At 41.9% G+C, this 14,357-nt stretch overlaps 1 protein-coding gene across 3 annotated transcripts in view; it reads left to right on the forward strand.

Moving 5' to 3' along the window:
• Positions 1 to 14,357, forward strand: part of LIMS1 (LIM zinc finger domain containing 1) — a 147,745-nt gene that overhangs the window by 46,791 nt on the left and 86,597 nt on the right. Inside the window, exon 1 of one of the 3 annotated variants that reach the window (XM_012440711.3) lies at positions 10,841 to 10,999. The exons of 1 other annotated variant lie outside the window; for it this stretch is intronic. The gene's annotated coding sequence lies outside the window, so the exon portion shown is untranslated. Of the gene's footprint in view, positions 1 to 10,840; positions 11,193 to 14,357 lie in introns of those variants that run through there. One more of the 3 variants, XM_012440710.2, reaches the window with a different exon arrangement.

Here is a 14,357-nt window from a genome sequence, read left to right on the forward strand (position 1 = left end):
CAAGCTACCAATGACCTTCTTCACAGAACTGGAAAAAAACACCTTAAACTTCAAATGGAATCAAAAGAGAGCCTGCATAGCTAAGACAATCCTAAGCAAAAAGAACAAAGCCAGAGACATCACGCTACCTGACTTCCAACTATACTACAAGGCTACAGTAATCAAAACAGCATGGTACTGGTACCAAAACAGAGATATAGACCAATGGAACAGAACAGAGGCCCTGGAGGCAACACCACACATCTACAACCATCTGATCTTTGACAAACCTCACAAAAACAAGCAATGGGGAAAGGAGTCCCTGTTTAATAAATGGTATTGGGAAAACTGGCTAGCCACATGCAGAAAGCAGAAACTGGACCCCTTCCTGACACCTTACACTAAAGTTGACTCCAGATGGATTAAAGACTTAAATAAACATAAGACCTAATACCATAAAAACCTTAGAAGAAAACCTAGGCAAAACCATTCAGGACATAGGCATACGCAAGGACTTCATGACTAAAACACCAAAAGCGAAACAAAAGCGAAACAAATTGGCAACAAAAGCCAAAATAGACAAATGGGAACTAATTAAACTCCAGAGCTTCTGTACAGCAAAAGAAACAATCTTTAGAGTGAACCAGCAACCAACAGAATGGAAAAAATTTTTGAAATCTATTCATCTGACAAAGGGCTAATATCCAGAATCTACAAAGAACTAAAACAGATTTACAAGAAAAAAACAAACAACCCCATCAAAAAGTGGATGAAGGATATGAACAAACACTTTTCAAAAGAAGACCTATATGAGGCCAACAAACATTTGAAAAAATGCTCATCATCACTGGTCATTAGAGAAATACAAATCAAAACCACATTGAGATACCACCTCACGCCAGTTAGAATGGCAATCAGTAAAAAATCTGGAGACAGCAGATGCTGGAGAGGATGTGGAGAAATAGGAACACTTTTACACTGTTGGTGGGAGTGTAAACTAGTTCAACCATTGTGGAATACAGTGTGGCGCTTCCTCAAGGACCCAGAAATAGAAATTCCATTTGACCCAGCAATCCTATTACTGGGTATATATCCAAAGGATTATAAATTGTTCTACTGTAAAGACTCATGCACATGTATGTTCATTGCAGCACTGTTTACAATAGCAAAGACTTGGAACCAACCCAAATGCCTATCGATGATAGATTGGGACAAGGAAAATGTGGCACATATATACCATGGAATACTATGCAGCCATAAAAAAATGGTGAGTTCATGTCCTTTGTAGGGACATGGATGAATCTGAAAACCATCATTTCCAGCAAACTGACACAAGAACAGGAAATCAAACACTACATGTTCTCACTCATAGGTGGGTGTTGAACAATGAGAACACATGGACACAAGGAGGGCAGCATCACACACTGGGGTCTGTTGGCAGGGGGCCAAGGGAGGGATGGGGGTGACGAGGTTACGGAGGGATAACACGGGGAGAAATGCCAGATGTAGGTGACAGGGGGATGGAGGCAGCAAACTACATTGCCATATATGTACCTATGCAATAGTCCTGCATGATCCACACGTGTACCCCAGAATCTAAAGTACAATTAAAAAAAAAGATTTGTAGTATGAATTAATATTAAAATACAATGAATTTAATATTGGATGTCTAGAATCTCTTGATTCCACATAAATACATTTAATTTTAAACTTGTGTTACACTTCCCTGAATACTCATTTGAAGTGTTTCTGATTTCCTCATTTGCTCATTTGTTTGGCAGTATTCACAGCGAGCCTGCCATCTGCCAGGCATGACTGGCATGGGGCATAGCTGTGAACAGGAATCACCACTTGTAATAAACTTTTATTCGAGGTCAGACTAAAGGACGCAGGCAAATTCTTGTGGAGCAAGAGGACCTTTGGGAGAACTTCACAGAGGAAGTGACCTCTTGACCGAGTCCGAGAATGAATAAGAATTATCCCAAGAAGAGTATAGGGAGAAAGGCAGGAGGCACCAGGCCAGGAGGGCTGTTGATGTCACAGGCAGATCTGCAGGGCTGCAGCCTGTGCAGCAAGGGCTGGAGCTGGGGGATGCCAGGCAGGAGCAGGGACAGCCAGGTCCGTTTTTACTGAGACTGTAGTTTTCTTGATTATCAACAACGGAATCGACTCAGGCAAAGAGAAGCTTAAAAAAAAATGTATTGGAAAAATAGTGGGGTTGCTCCCAGAATTGAAGAATGGGCTGAACTTACAGGTCTCTGAGAAGGGCAAACAACTATGGCTTTCCAGGCATCTCTGCAGAACTTGTGGGATTTCTTTATGGAGCAGTGCTCTTAGTTGACTTCCTCTAACTGCAGGGTGTTAGTCTCTACTCAAATTTCTAGTCTTTGAGAAACAGAATGTGATTAACTTAGTTCAAGTCCATTGTCCAGATGGACCAGGACCAGTTATTGTGGCCAGAGTATAGGAACAAGCACCATGCTTAGTCAAGGTAGGTGACTGTTAGGTGGTCAGGACAGCTAGATCTCTTAGCTGAAACAGAGAGTGGACAACGTGGGTACTCATGTGGATGATATCACTACCCAGAAGGCAGTGTTACGGTAGCTCAGAGAAGAGGTGGTTTGGGAGCAGTGATTAGGAAAGAGTGGACATTCAGAGGCCAGTTAGAAGGCTGTTGCATTAATCCACGTAAGAGGTGATAGTGCCAGAAGTAGGTGCAGCCGGTAGAGATATAAAGAAGTAAATAGATTCAGAGACAGTTAAGAAGCAGAGAAGAAAGGACTTCGTAGCTGGACATTTGGAAATTTGTGAGGATGATTAAGTTGCTGAGGATAACTCTCACATTTCTGGCTTGGACTAGAACCATTAGGTGCAAAGTGATCTCTTGCATGGAGGAAAGAGAGTTTCAGAAGGGGAATGGGCTTTCTTTCAGTTATGAAGTACTGAATTGGAGTATCTAAGCAGACCACATTTAACGTAAGAACAATTAGGTATGAACAATGCTTCCTCATTAAATTATTTGTGGTATTCTAGCTCTGCCACCAGGGCCCTCTCACTCCAGCATAGTGGCCTCTGCCAAGGTTGTTTCTCTCCTTTCGTGTCCTTGAGCTGCCAGAATCTTCCCACAGTATTACTTTGGGAATTTCCAACGTGCTTCCTTCTGCTCACCTACATTAGGCAGGTTCGGGTCTGAGTGGATATGGGAATGAGTATTGTTAAAGGAAGTTAAAATGAAGACCAGGCCTGAGGAATCTCTGAGCACACAAAACCAGTTAAGCCTTATGTGTCGCTTAAATTGCAAACATAAGCAGAACAAGTACAGTCATTTTGATAAATGTTTATGTTAGAAGTAACACTTAACCCCAGTCAGTCACAAGCTGCCAACTAACATGACTAAGTGACTAGGGGCTTTCCAACAAGCTACTTAAAAAATGGCAATTCTGTAATTGCAAATCAATCAGACAATTTCTTTATTTTGCTTCTGCATTTCCCAGTAAATGTCTCTGATGTTTTGTCATTGGAACACTAAAACTTTTTTGATCTGGTGTTCCCCAATTCATGAATTGCTTCTTACTCAAATAAACTCTTTAAAATGGTATTGTGCCTCATATTTTTCTTTTACAGTAGCTTTCCCAAACTCAGAAAGGCCCCCAGAGCTTAGGGGCTTTTAGGACTAAGTGCTGCTATTTAAGGCTCTTTCTTAGATGTTATTATGGTTAGAAGAGGCTTGCTATAGGCCAGGTGCGGAGGCTCATGCTTGTAATCCCAGCACTTTGGGAGGCTGAGGCAGGGCAGATCACCTGAGGTCAGCAGTTCGAGACCAGCCTGACCAACATGGTGAAACACTGTCTCTACTAAAAATACAAAATTAGCCAGGCGTAGTGGCACATGCCTAATCCTAGCTACTCGGGAGGCCGAGGCAGGAGAATCACTTCAACCTGGGAGGCAGAGGTTTCTGTGAGCTGAGATTGTGCCATTGCACTCCAGCCTGGGCAACAATAGTGAAACTCCATTTCGGAAAAAAAAAAAAAAGAGTCTTGCTATATGATGACACTATTTTCTTTATATAGAATTTGAAAATATTTTCAAATTGGGACTTCCTTCATTAAAATGTAAAGTTTATAAATGAATTTAGTTACAATGCTTTAATTTTGATAGTATTCAATGTTGTATAATATTAATGAGTTAAGTTAAACCCTGACAAGTGGTTCCCTTAGGTACTTTAGTGAGTACTTTTGGCATTAATGCTTAATGGCCTTAGAAATCCTCTGGGTCTGTCGTCCTCAGTGGGATCTGGAACTGTTCCCTAAGGAGCAAGTGGGAACTTGTGGGACATTTTTAGTTTATCCCAGTGGTTTGGGAGAAAGGGTACCATAGGCATTAAATGGGTTAAGGCCAAAGATGCTGAATGTCATGAAGTATGCATCCACATTACTTTGTTGTGGTTAAAAACGTAAGAAATAAAACACCTTTGTATAATTATAAACATAGAACCTAACTGTGTTTAGGTGATATCATCAGGTTTAGTTGATATCTATTTCAGATATCATTGGTTGGGCACAGTGGCTCACACCTGTAATCCCAGCACATTGGGAGGCCAGTGTGGGTGGATCACTTTGAGCCCAGGAGTTCAAGACCAGCCTGGCCAACATGAGAAAACCCCATTTCTACTAAAAATATAAAAATTAGCCAGGTGTGGTGGCACGCACCTCCAGTCCCAGCTATTTGGGAGGCTAAGGTGGGAGGATTGCTTGAACTCAGGGGCAGAGGTTGCAGCGACCCAAGATCACACCACTGCCTGGGCACTCCAGCATGGGGGACAGAACAAGACCTTGTCTCAACAACAAAAAAAGATGCCATCGTGAAGTACTTAACAGTTTCAATAAGCACTAAGTTTTCTGGGAATGCCATGAAATTGTAAATTGAGTGAAGAATGAAATTTGCTAGGGACTTTATGCTTTACTTTCATAGGTGGTATTAACTTTACCACCTGTCAATATTTTGCCCTTAATTGTTCTTTTTTTGTTGTTGTTGTTGTTGTTGCCCAGGCTAAAGTGCAATGTCATAATCTTGGCTCACTGCGACCCCCAACTCCCAAGTTCAAACAATTCCCCTGCCTCAGCATCCTGAGTAGCTGGGATTACAGGCATGTGCCACCATACCCAGCTAATTTTTGTATTATTAGTATAGATGAGGTTTCTCCATGTTAGTCAGGCTGGTCTCGAACTCCCAACCTTACATAATCTGCCTGCCTCTGCCTCCCAAAGTGCTGGGATTACAGGTATGAGCCACTGCACCAATTGTTCTTTTATATTCTATTTAGAAGCTCAAATCCTTTAAGACAATGGTTAGAATATATTATAAGGGGTTTTGTGTTTTTTTGTTTGTTTGTTTTTTTGAGAGGGAGTTTCACTCTTGTTGCCCAGGCTGGAATGCAGTGGCGAGATCACGGCTCACTGTAACCTCTGCCTCCTGCATTCAAGTGATTCTTCTGCCTATTTTTTTAAGTAGAGATAGGGTCTCACCATGTTGGCCAGGCTGGTCTCAAACTCCTGACCTCAGATGATCCACCCACCTCAGCCTCCCAAAGTGCTGGGACCACAGGCATGAGCCACCACGCCAGGTTCAAAGGGTTTTGTTTTTAAATGAGTGATGGTTAGTAAACTAAACTAGTTGTTTTCCCAAGTGACATAGGGTATATACATAGAGATGAATATGATGAACCTTTTGGGTTATAAATGTCTTTCATAACAAGGACCTATGAAGATTATATAAAGGTGAAGACGCTGAGTAGTACTTGATCAAGTCAGGTGAAATTATCACAGATTTTTTTTTAAAGTCCCAGGAAGAAAAGATAAGTATATTGGGCATTGAACACATTTTTTAAAAGATCTATGTCCATTCAGAGTATTCTATCCTCTTATTTTATTGTTGCTGTTTCTTTTTTTTTTTTTTTGAGACAGAGTCTCACTCTGTCACTCAGGCTGGAGTGCTGTGGTGTGATCTTGGCTCACTGTAACCTCTGCCTCCCAGGTTCAAGTGATTCTCCTTCCTCGGCCTCCTGGGTTACCGGGGTCACAGGTGCGTGCCAACACTCCCGGCTAATTTTTTTATTTTTTTAAGTAGAGATAGGGTTTTGCTCTGTTGACCAGGCTGGTCTTGAACTCCTGACCTCAAGTGATCTGCCCACATTGGCCTCCCAAAGTACTAGGATTACAGGCGTGAGCCACCCAGCTCTTGTTTCTGTTTCTATATGAGACTAATAAAGGACAAAAAGCAGCATGGCAAGGGATGGATGAAAAAGGCTGGTTCTTCTCTTAAGGTTCCCAGACCGTAGCTGGATATAACACAGGATCATAGCTCCATCTGCTGGAGAGAAGCAAACCCACTCTTGCCCAGTCTATAAATGAAAGTGATCACTCCACAATCATAGCGAGCCAACCCATGTTTGCCAAGCATTTACTATGCACTGGTTAACACCTTGTCAGGCGTAGGGTAGCAGAGGAAAAACATAAGCATGTTCCTTGTTCCCACCATGCTTAACTCTGAGAGGCCTTCTGCTATCAAGAAGAAGACTTATTTTAGCTGGTGTGCTTTTGCATTCTAGGTTCCCCTCCTAGACTTTTCCTTGGGTGACTTTTAAAGCCATGTAACCTCATTCTGAGCTTCCTGTTCCTCATCAGAGGTAAGGAATAACAGTGCCCTTCCTATGGGACTCAGGTTAGCTGAACTTCATTAAATGTCTAGTGTGTCTGCTAGCTAGAGGCCCCAGGGGCATAAAGATGAGTAGGAATCTAGACCCTGCCCTCCATGAGGTTAAAAAAAGGAGCTCATAAAATGATCCTCACAGAATAAATGAGAAGGCATAACAGGATCCCTGAGGAAGAGTGCGGGATTCAGGCAGGAGAGTGGACTGGGAAGGTATGGGCAGGTTTTCTGAATTGTTTGAGGATGTGAGCGTTAGCAAAGGGAAGCCCTTCCCAGCCAAGGTCAGTGTGAGCAGAGCATGAAGATGGGGGCCTGTGTGGTGTGTATATGTCCCTCTTAGGCTATGTAAAGTGAGTGGCAGGAAGTGTCCAGGGATGAGGGTTTGGGGACATATATGGTGCCAGGTAGGGCCTGGCGCAGTAGCTCATGCTTGTAATCCCAGCTCTATGGGAGGCCAAGGTAGGCGGATCATTTGAGGTCAGGAGTTTGAGACCAACCTGGCAACATGGCGAAACCCCGTCTCTACTAAAAATACACAAATTAGCCAAGTGTAGTGGCGCACGCCTGTTGTCCCAGCTACTTGGGAGGTTGAGACAGGAGAGTCACTTGAACCCAAGAAACGGAGGCTGCAGTGAGCCAAAATTGCTCCACTGCTCTCCACCCTGGGCAACAGAGCACAGCTCTATCTCAGGTGATGTAGGGTTTTGTATGTTACCTTAAGGGGTGTTGACTGTGTCCTGAGTGCAGTAGAGAGTTTAAGCAGGGTAATGATAGCAGGTTCCTTAGAGAGACCACTTGCTGGCTGTGTCTGTTGTATTTGATTGAAGGGGACCAGGCTGGAGATAGACACTCCACTTAGGCTATGGCAGCAGACCAAGTGAGTAACAATTGAAAGATGGACTGTAGTGGGTGAAAATAGGAATGAGGTGGGGCAGAGGGACAAGACTGAGAGCTACCCAGGATTAAAGTTAGCAGCAGTGGGTGACTGAAGATAAGAAGCCAGAGACGACTAGGAGATTCCTGGCTTGCATGCCTGGTTGGATAATGTTGCCATACCTGAGAGCAGACACATTAAGAAGAAGAATTGGATTTAGGCATGATGGGGAGGGGAGTTTATTTTAGGCCACATGAGTTTGAGTTGACTGTGAAGATGTCTATATGGAGACATCAGCAGACAATTCAACGTATGATTGTAAAGTTCAAGAAGGTCCAGCCGGTGCCACTAAAAGGGAGGGAGTAGTTGAGCCATGAAGAATGTTGAAGTCATCAGGGACAATGTGCACAATGAGGGGAGCAGAGAGCCAAGATCAGGCTGGAGAGTAGCCATACCTCCAGGCAGGCAGAGGCAGAGGCTCCGGCAAAGGAGACAGTGATGGGATGACGAGAGGGATAAAGGTATGATGGTCTGGAAGCCAAGGGAACAGAAAATTCTGGGGGTAAGCATCATTTAAAAATGTCAAATGTAAGATAAGGACTGAAAAATGTCTTCTGGATTTGGCTTTTAAGAACTGACTGTGACTGTAAGAGATGTTTCCAGGCTGAGCACGGTGGCTCATGCCTGTAATCTCAGCACTATGGGAGGCTGAGGCGGGTGGATCATGAGGCCAAGAGATAGAGACCATCCTGGCCAGCATGGTGAAGCCCCATCTCTACTAAAAATACAAAAATTATCAGGGCGTGATGGCGTGTGCCTGTAGTCCTAGTTCCTTGGGAAGCTGAGGCAAGAGAATCCCTTGAACCCAGGAGACAGAGGTTGTAGTGAGCCAAGATCACACCACTGAACTCCAGCCTGGTGACAGAGCAAGACTCCGTTTCAAAAAATAAAAAACAGGTTGGGCGCAGTGGCTCACACCTATAATCCCAGCACTTTGGGAGGCCGAGGCAGGTGGATCACGAGGTCAGAAGTTCAAGACCAGCCTGGCCAAGATGATGAAACCCCGTCTCTACTAAAAATACAAAAATTAGCCAGACATGATGGCAGGCGCCTGTAATTTCAGCTACTTGGGAGGCGGAGGCAGGAGAATTGCTTGAACCTGGGTGGCAGAGGTTGCAGTGAGCCAAGATCGCACCACTGCACTCCAACCTGGGCAATAGAGTGAGACTCTTGTCTCAAAAGCAAAAAACAACAAGAGATGTTTCCAGATTGTAGTAAGTTGATGAGTAAATAAGAGTTGAGACGAGTTTTAGAAAATGGTGTCTGAAAAGTGGGGAGAGGTATGATGGTAGCTGGAGAGTGACTCAAGATAGACTCATTTTAATGTAGCAGAAACTGGAGCCTGTTTACAAACTCTTCGTGGGAAAGGGCCCACAAAGAAGGAAAGTGGCTGTCTGGATGTGAGTTTATGGACTGACATTGAACAGACCTTGTTGGGACTGCAGGCCTGAAGAGTAAGCATATGGGTGGAGGTAGTTGAAAGAGAACCTTCCAGATGATCTATTTTCTTTATGAAGAAGTAATATCTACTGAGAGAAGAAATTGATGAGGTCGATTACCAGAAGACTCTCAAGAATGGTAAGATAGTCCTTAATGGGAGTGGTGCATGGCTTCAAGAGGAGGGTTGATGGGACCCATCCATGAGTAAAGAAGTTAACGACAATGCCAGTCTGCCCAGGATGTTCTGCTGGGGCACAGAAAAACATCCACTTTCCTTCCTTTAGATTTTAACTGCAGCATCACAAGCCTTCTTCCTAGAGGGAATTTTATGTTTTGGAGCTGTAGCTCAGAAGACTTACATTCTCTTTTCCCCCTCCCAAGAGAGATCACGGCTGCTTCCCAGGGTTTATCTCCATGACATAGGACTGTCCCTGCTGGGAATGCGGGAGGGAACTGCTTCCCACTTGCAAGCAGCCTTTTCACTTCCAGCTTCCATCTGCCTTCCTCTCCCACCTCCCAAAATAAAGTAAATAAATCAAAGCCAGAAAAACATTCTGGCTGGAATTTTATTGCATTTAATATTGTGTGAGAGCTCCCAAACCAGCTCTGATGGTTGGATTTCAGAGTACATGAAGGTGAAGCCTGTGAGGTTCCTCCAGGAGTGCTGGGCAGATGCCTGAGTTGTAGAACTCCCTCTGCCTTTAGCTTGTTTTGGATGTGCTCTTTCACTCTTTTAAGCAGTAAACCCTTCACTGTAAATAGCCACCCACCAAGGTGCCCTCGGGTTATAGCTTGTTACTAGCCCTAAAAGTGGCTAGTACCCAGTCTCAATATTGGATAGCAAGCAAAGGTGCTGAGTTGTTTTCTTGGGTTTTTTGAGGTTTTGTTGTTGTATTTTTTTGTTTGTTTGTTTGTTTGTTTTTTAGAGACAGGGTCTCCCTATGTTGCCTAGTCAGGTCTCGAACTCCTGGCCTCAAGATCCTACCACTTCGGCCTCCCAAACCACTGAGATTGCAGGCAATTGTAAGCCACTATGCCTGGCCATTTTCTTGTTTTTAAAGATTAACCTCAGGCCCTAATATCTAGAAATGCTATTATCATCCTAAAAATGCTCTATAACAAAGAAAGTGGATAAAGGAGCTTTCTTACTGTATTTTCAGTGAATCCAGGCAAGGACACCTTCATTCATGAAACGGGAAGGCTGAATTAATTGCTCTCAAGTTTTTTTTTTAGCTTCAACTAAAGATCTCCTTATTCTTCAGTGGAAACGTGGCGCTGAGGAGTCCCAGGAGGTGACTCAGTCTGCTGTGTGTGGCCTCGGTGCTTCTTCTCTGCATTGTGTTTGTCAGGGGTATCTGGGACAGAAAGAATAGTTTCCGCTGCTCTGGCAGCCGGAGCCTGGCGTGCCCGTCTCTAAGCTGGCCTGCGCCTTGCCACCGGAAGATGTAATATAAAGTAGCTGCTTGACCCCAAAGTGGCATTCAGAGGACACGTAAAGAAGCTCCATTAATTCAAACATGTAGATATTGTAGAGATCCAGAGGGCCAGAGTCTGTCATTTGTTTAAATTACCTCTTTCTATGCTGATCATTATTCCTTTTTCTAAATGTTTGTCTGCATGTTATATGTGCTTTGAATAAGTTTTTGGGTGAATTTCTTAACTTCATAAAATATGTAAAGTAACTTAACAGGATATGAGTTATGACATTTAGGGGTGTTGTCCTGTTGCTTCAGAACAGTGGGGTTATCGTGTAACACACCATGTCACATGATTTGACTAAATACAGGGAAAAAAACCTCAACTTGGTTTCATTGGCTCAAATATAGTTCAAGACAATGGAGACAAAGCTAAGATGAGGAAGTTCTATACAGTTTAGGAAATAGGAGCTTTCAAAGATAACTTACAGTGATGTGAAACTGGCCTCCCAAGCCGTGATAAGTAAGTTAAATAAGAGTAGGGGCCAGGAGGAGGGTTCTTTACTCTTAAATTAAGAGAAGGGGATCTGGAGGTGCCTCACATAGAGTGTTAGGTTTGCAGACCTGGGCCTGTGTGTGTAAGGTGGAGGAGTGGAAGTTTGAGAGAAGTTTAAGAGAAGACATGGATGTGATCGCCTAAATCAGCCAAACACAGGGTATTGTATTTCTGGAGTTGTTTTCCTTATGAGCTGTCTTTCTCAGTTACTTAAAAATCAAATCTAAAGAATATTTGTTAAAACTCTCTATGCAGAAGGGGTCTTGGGTGAGTTATAGTAACCTTTAGCCATGCTGATTAAAATTTTCTCCCTGCTGCAGAGGTTATGATTATGGTTCTTAAATCTTGTAGATGTGTATTTTATTACTGAAATACGTGAAAACTTTTTTGTTTTATTGGTTTCAAAGTAGGGTGGGTGTGGAAGAGAAACTATGCCTTTTATTTGCAAGAAAAATTTAAAAACAACAGTTGATAATCAGTATTTAGTGTCATATAGTTTACGTCTAGTTTATGTCCTGCAGAGCCTTCTACTATAAAAAACCTTAGTAATGCTTTTGGCATGTTATTACATTAAATTTTTTAAACATTATTTCTGCTGCCTAGGGTCTTTGCCAGAGGAAATGTAACAGTATGTTTAGTGAACTTTTGTCCTGCCATGGTAAGAAGAAAGCAGCTATAAATAAGGAGTTACTCTTATTCATTAACGTGAACTCTTAAAAAAAAAAAAAACAACAACAACTGCTGGTCGTTCTTTTTTTAAGTTTTATTTTTAATTGACACATTTATTTATGGTGTATAGTGTGATGTTTGGGTTCATATGTACATTGTACAATGATCAAATCAGCATAATTAGACTATCAAGCACCTCAAATATTTACCACTTCTTTGTGGTGACAACATTTAAAATCCTCTTGAGCTATTTTGAGATATACAATATAGTATTATTAACTATAATCACCTTGCTGTACAATAGATCACCAGAACTTACTCTTCTAGCTAACTAATTTTGTACCTGTTGACCAACTCTTCATTTATTGATTCTATTGTTTTTCTAGTCTCTTTTTTTCCATTTATTTCTGTTCTGATCTTTGTTATTTCCTTTATTCTGCTAACATTGGGCTTAGTTTCTTCTTTTTCTAGTTCCTTGAGGTGTAATGTTAGACTGGTATTTCAGATCTTTTTTGATGTAGGTGTCTATTGCTGTAAACTTCCCTGTTAGTACTACTTTTGCTGCATCCCATAAATTTTGGTATGTTGTGTTGCCATTTTCATTTGTCGTAAGATATTTTTATATTTCTCCTTTAATTTCTTCTTAATTTCCCCTTTAATTTTTTCTTTGACTCAGTAGTTGTTTAGGAGCATATTGTTTAACTTCCACATATTTGTTAATTTTCCATGTCCTCCTGTTATTATAGAAACTATTCTAGTTTCATAACATTGTGGTCAGAAAAGGCACCTGATATAGTATCAGTCTTCTTGACCTGTCCTGGAGAATGTTCCATGTGCACTTAAGAAGAATATGTATTCTGTTGCTGTTGGGTGGAATTTCCCCCAGCAGGCCATTCTTAAAGGAACTCTAATGCCTCAGACCTATATTTGGAAAACATTTATTAAGGGGTCATTATTTACCCACAAAATAATCTTACTTTACTACGTGACTTGCCTTACACAGTGGACTTCTTAGAGATTTAAATGTATTTGCCAAAGCATTGATTTTATAGTTAATCTTCAAGAACATGATAACATTAAAAGAGATACCGATTGCATGTGTAAGGGAATTCTCTTATATAGCTATATGTCCTGTGTAAGTATATGTATGTATATGTATACATTCACACACATAATCAGGAAATAAGGAATAGTTATAATGAACAGGAGTACAGGAGTGTTTTTCATGGATAGGAAAGAAAACGTTAAAAAGAGGATGATCATTTTAATTCGGTATTTCAGTTGATAAAAAGGGTACATAACTTTAGTTTGCAAACAACAAGGCATTGTGCACAGCTGACAGAATGAAAATAGAATGAAATATTCTGAATGAATATACTTGGTGGTGTTTTAAAAATATATCAAAAATAACTAAACATCAGGCCATCACAAGTGGTGTCAAGTTTTTGAGGCTAACCAAAAAGAGGGGGGATCCCTCTGTAATTCTAAGAGATGGCACCCTGGAAGTAATGACTTTTGAGTTGGGCTTTGAAGAATTTGACAAATGATGGAAAAGAGTCTTGTTCTAGGCAGAGTTGGCAACAGCTTGAGCAAACGTTTGCAGGTCAATGTTACTTCTCTGTTCAGAAGCCTCCATTACCTTTGCATCTTTCTGGATCTATGCCCTGCCCTATTCCTTTCTATGCTGTGTTTTCCCCATTAGCCTGTAAGATTTCTTAAAGCAGGGGTTTTGTTTCCCTTGTTCATCTCTGTATTCCCAGTGCCCAGAGCTGTAAATGCACAATAAACAAGTGTTGATTCAATGAAATTCAAAAATTATCTGTACTGGAATGTTTGAAGGATAAGAATGACAGGGAGGAAGGGTGTATGTGGAGTATTGGTCTTGAATGCAGTGTTAAGTTTGGGGACATTAGGGCAGCAACTATGATGTTCCTGTGAAGTGATTTGCTAATATTACAGTGTAGAGAATGGATTAGAAGGACTAAAAAGCAAGATAGTAATACCATACAAAAGGGTGTGTCAGTGTGTCCTTCATTCAGTTGACATTTGAGTGTTTGCCCATGCTAAGCACTGTGTTAGGTTCTGGGGACACAAAGATGACTGAGAAGTGGTTTCTGTTGGTAAGTCCAGATGTATGAACATCCCGTAGCAAAGGACTGAGCAAATGATGTGGTGGGGCCTGAACCTGGACCTTGTCAGAGGGATGGGAAGGAGTCTGAAGTCTCATTGATAGTTTCTTGATGTCAGCAGTTCCGAGAGTTCTGAGAGAAAAGAGGAAGCCTTCAATGAAACTTAAAAAAAAAATTGATTAATTGATTAATTGATTGACAAGATCTTGCTCTTGTCACTCAGGCTGGAGTGCAGTGGCGTGATCATGGCTTAGTGCAGCCTTGACCTCCTGGGCTCAAGCGATTCTCTTGTCCCAGCCTCCCAAATACCTGGGACTACAGGCACACACCACCATGCCTGGCTAATTTTTTAAATTTTTGTAAAAACAGAGTCTCACTAGGTTGCCCAGGCTTGTCTTGGCTTCAAGAGATCCTCCTGCCTCAGCCTCCCAAAGTGCTGAGATTACAGGCTTGAGCCACCATGCTTGGCCCTTTTAGGGAAATTTTAAAAATGTTTTAGGTTTTGTTTTTTATTTTGAGATGGAGTC

This window comes from Aotus nancymaae, unplaced genomic scaffold (assembly GCF_030222135.1).
Source record: "Aotus nancymaae isolate 86718 unplaced genomic scaffold, 86718_ANA_hifiasm-v0.15.2.pri h1tg000155l, whole genome shotgun sequence".
Taxonomy (NCBI): Eukaryota; Metazoa; Chordata; class Mammalia; order Primates; family Aotidae; genus Aotus; species Aotus nancymaae.